This window comes from Littorina saxatilis, linkage group LG2 (genome assembly GCF_037325665.1).
Source record: "Littorina saxatilis isolate snail1 linkage group LG2, US_GU_Lsax_2.0, whole genome shotgun sequence".
Lineage (NCBI taxonomy): Eukaryota > Metazoa > Mollusca > Gastropoda > Littorinimorpha > Littorinidae > Littorina > Littorina saxatilis.
The window spans coordinates 75,021,105-75,026,104 of NC_090246.1; the positions used below are offsets into that span (position 1 = coordinate 75,021,105).

Here is a 5,000-nt window from a genome sequence, read left to right on the forward strand (position 1 = left end):
CATACACTCCCAATTCCCACAATTATAAACTTGGCAAAACAATTATTGCAACAATATTCGCACGCTAAGAAAAGCATTAAACGCAATTAATTTTAGTTGAACTTTATATGCTCGAAAAGGTCATTATGGCAGCTGTACATATCATTTGTCTGATTAATGGTACATTGTATAGGCATCCCGTGACAGCCTGCCAAACAAGGTCACCCCTAAAATCAACCTGACAAAAACCATAGCCCCGTATTTTAAAATCTGCAAAAAATCCGAATATGCACAAACCAAACACTTCTGACAACCATTGGAAAGGCCATTCAATTTCCTGTTCAGAACATTTTGTTTTATGCACCTGACTTCTCTAGTCGTTATGTAGCCTTTTGTCAAAGGCGGTAGGTGTCAACCGTTTCAGAGGCCAAAAAAAGGCACGTTTTGCGGCCATTTTTGACGGGGTCCTCCACTCAAAGAGCCATATATGCTTAAATTTTCAATGATTTGCTTTGGAAATGTCAGAAGTTATGACCAATAGGCTGACCTAAATCTGTGTTGCTTTTTGTGAATGTGTATAATAAGCGTGTTGTATTACGTAACTTTTGCGAAAGAACTAAACAAATATTCATATTAATTCAGGGTTTTAGGTTAAAAAATCGTGACTTTGCATGCCAAGCAACAAATGGTTGAGGCAATAGGTACCACAGTTTGAGGCAGATCCGAGTGCTGGTTTACATTTGCTGGAGATGGGGACACGCAAGAAAATGTATCGATCACCGTCCTTGGTAATGCGTACAGTAGCTGTGGAGATAAACTGCCCTTGGCCTGTGCTTCCTTCGCTGCGGGTCACAAAAGTAATAATAATAATTAGTTTTAACGTCCTCTTAGAACCAATTAGCCTATCTTGGGACAGGTAGAGTTGATATGCTTTATGGGGGGACAGGACACTGGACAGACATGCAAACAGAGAACACATATGATCGCAAAAGCGCAACACAGCGAGCAGAGCGCTCCGAGACAGGCTAGTAAGCACAGGCCCAGGACTGTACAGTTAGTCTCCACGGGTAGTGTACTCAGTACCACTAACGGTGATCGATACATTTTCTTGCGTGTTCCCATCTCCAGCAAATGTAAACCAGCACTCGGATCTGCCTCAAACTTTGGCACCTATTGCTTCATCCATATTGTGCTTAGCATGCAAAGTCACGATTTTTTAACCTAAAACCCTGAATTAATATGAATATTTGTTTAGTTCTTTCGGAAAAGTTACGTAATACGACACGCTAAGTAAACACATTCGCAAAAAGCAACACAGATTTTGGTCAGCCTATTGGTCATAACTTCTGACATTTCCAAAGCAAATCATTGAGAACTTGAGCATATATGGCTCTTTGGGTGGAGGACCCCCTCAAAAATGGCCGTAAATCGTGCCTTTTTTGGCCTCTGAAACGTTTGACACCTACCGCCTTTGACAAAAGGCTACATAAAGACTAGAGAAGTCAGGTGCATAAAACAAAATGTTCTGAACAGGAAATTGAATGGCCTTTCCAATGGTTGTCAGAAGTGTTTGGTTTGTGCATATTCGGATTTTTTTCAAATTTTATATTACGGGGCTATGGTTTTTGTCAGGTCGATTTTAGGGGTGACCTTGTTTCACGGGCTGTCACAGGATGCCTATACAAAGTACTATCAATCGGACAAATGATATGTATAGCTGTCATAATGACCTTTTCGGGCATATAACGTTCAACTAAAATTAATTGCGTTTTAATGCTTTTCTTAGCGTGCGCAAATTGTTGCAATCATTTTTTGGCCAAGTTTATGTACCTGTGCCATACCCCTTGAATTCTCACAGAAAGGGAAGGAAAGTATACCTACCAAAATCATACACTTTCAATTCCCACAATTATATGTACCAGTGTCATACCCCTTGAATTCTCACAGAAAGGGAAGGAAAGTATACCTACCAAAATCGTACAGTCCCAATTCCAACTAGAGTGGACATTAATCATTCCCACCAAAGTTATACCGTGCACATTCCAAAAGGGAGGGGACGCAAAAAAACATCTACCAAAGTCATATCCTTCCAGTTCCAACGGGAGGGGACAAAAACGATACCTACCAGAGTCACACCCTCCCAATTCCAACGGGAGGATACAACAAGAATCTAACGGTTCCAGCAGGCTGCCTAACCCCGCCAGTAAAGCCCCATCCACGTGCTAGAAAACACAAACCTCCCGCGAATGGTTCCCCTGGGTCCCAGGCGATGGCGGGGGCGAAGTATTAGATCGACAGCAATCTTTCCTCTATCATGGTTTTTGCTGCCACTATAGCACTCCGTTTGTAAATCGATTGGGTAGAAAACAGTGCCTCAGAATGCATGAATGGCTGTATCTTGCAGCCTTTGTCTAATTTGGGTTTATTCCTTCAAAACCGTATATGGCTTAGAATGGCAGCAATCTTTCCTCTATAATGGTCCTTGCTGTCACAATACTACTCCGTTTTAATTTGTAAACCGACTTTGTAGAAAACAGTGCCTCAGAATGCTGGAATGGCTGTACCTCGCAGTCTTTGTCTAATTCGTGATTATTCCCTCAAAACGGTAAACGTAATGCCTGGCCTACAATGGCAGCAATCTTTCATCTATTATTGTCCTTGCTGCCACCATACCACGCCATTCGTAAATCAACTGGGTAGAAGACAGTGCCTAAGAATACATGAATGACTGTACCTTGCAGTCTTCGCTTTTCTTCGGTTTATTTTTCGAAAATCGTACACATAATGCCTGTTGAAAGTATGTATCTCTGCCTTTAACACATTAATACGTTGTGTGTGTTGGACATGTCGAGTTTTGTTGTGCCAAAGTTGAAATCTTGTGGGCAAGGCCCAATGTTTGACACAATTCCCTCCTTTATAAAACCTTGTTTTCCATGATTCTATCTTAGTAGTTATTTTTTAATTTACATTCATCACGAATTCCCCCTCTGAAGATTCCGATCTATTCCTCTTACATAATCTGAAGCCTTAAAACATGGCTATTTTGTACTTGACATGCTCGGCTGAGATGTGCAATCTTATTCTTGCAGTCTTCGCAAAGTAAAAAGAAAAACTGTAATGGCGTTGCCCATGGGAGATAACTAAACTGCGTGTGGGAAATCATTGTCAGTTGTCTTCTTTTCTTTTTCTCCAAAGCATTGCTAACCGATTGGCCGACCCTTAAGGCAAATGTTCTTGACAGCAAATCCCAAGTAACTTGACCTTCAAGAGAAGCGCTGCTTTCAGCAAATTACCAGTCTTGCCTTGTGGGCAAATAGCTCTGTTCGAAAATACTCAGTCAAAGTGTGCTTCGCAGTGTCCTAAGTGTTCGCGCAGAACGCCTCGGGTTTTTCCACAAACACCTGCAGCGAGTGTGATTGTCGTCGAAAGACTTCTTCTTCTTCTACGTTCCCGGGTCGTCGAAAGACAATTGGTGGCCGGCTGACAATCCTAGACGATCCCTGATGTCTGTCACTCACACTCGGTGAGGGAAATTATATTTGTCAAATCGGTAGATAACCAACATCAGGGAGTCAATTTGGAACATGCGATTCCTTGCTTGCCGTGTCAATTTCAGAGCAATACAGCCCCAACGTGACAAACTACTGTCGAAAAATACGGGTAATCGGTGAATCATGTATGGATAACTACATTTGAAAAAGGCTGACGTCTTCTTTTTGACGTCACAAGGAGATAGTAGAACCGATCTAGGTGCCTGTTGTGCCTTTTGCGTAGATATTTTTTTCTGTTATTTCTTATCATAATTCTCTCAGCCATCTGAAATCTAACAAAGACAACTGTTTGCTGATTCAGATAGGTTTCACCATCTCCTTTTGGAGGTGACTACCATGGCCTACCTAGGGCATTTCACGTGATCCCGCTAGGTGTGAATCCTGGTCTAGATAGGTGTAGGTGTGCCTGTCTTATTTTGTCCATGTCTATGCCTCACTGTCCGATACTGTCTGTTTGTCAGTCAGTCTGCCAACATGGCACGCCTGACATTACCTAGATATGTGGAAGAGAAAGCAGGAAGGCCGTGTGGCGCAGGGCAGATAACAACAAGGCCAGAATGATGGATGATATTTGCGCAATCGATTTGGGCACCACTTTACATTCACGACAGCAGCTCGGGAAGATTTTGAAGCACCGTTTGCAGTCTTTGTCTGGATTGCCAAGCCTGCTCTTCAGACGGACGAAAATGGTGACGACCAGAAGCAGGGCGCACGCTAAGGAGCAAAAACCCCCGATGTATTATTCATAGCTTGCCTTCACTGACGGCGGGGGTTTGTCAAGCTGATTCGATAATTGGTTCTTTGCCGGGATAAGTCGCCCTGTCTCCCAAAATCCGGGGGAACTCGGGTTTCGCGGGTGAGCGCTCACAAATAGATTTCTCCTTTCAGATTCCGACGCTGATAAGCTGCAGCGACTGCCGGGTCTGTGATGGGCCAGGAATCAACTCTGGCATTTATCAGCCACGTTCTGGCGAAAGTTTAGCTTCGCAGAGCGCCTTCTGGCAGGCAAAACGCAACAGCACCAAAAAAGTTTCCCTGCGCGTTTTTGTTGTAATAGTCGCGTCTGCTTGTTGGGGGGTACAGCAATGACTCACATCCAATTTCGCAGGGACAGCACGACGCTAATGGTGTCTAGCAAGGCGACTGCCGACAACACGACACATGTTTTATCCCACTAATGTTGTCCAGAGCAAGAAGCTAGGTTTCCACTTTCTTCGAGTCTATCAAAAGTGGCGAGGCACTTGCATCCTTCAAGTATTTTAAAGCAATTTGCTTGTAGGTTTTGAAAAACATATGTAAGTGTGTCTCTGTTTCAGGGACAACCCAGACAGATTAATATCAAGATGACTGCATATATCCACGACAACTGTCACCTCTTCTTAGTACCCAGACAGAAATCTTAGTGTCTGCTGCAACCCCCCCCCCCCCCCAACCAAGAATAAAAAGAAGGAAAAGAAACAGAAATTGGAC

At 43.3% G+C, this 5,000-nt stretch overlaps 1 protein-coding gene across 1 annotated transcript in view; it reads right to left on the bottom strand.

Annotated features, from left to right (window-relative positions):
* LOC138959721 (protein dimmed-like) overlaps window positions 1-5,000 on the bottom strand; it is a 62,712-nt gene that overhangs the window by 37,806 nt on the left and 19,906 nt on the right. The gene's annotated exons all lie outside the window — the stretch shown is intronic.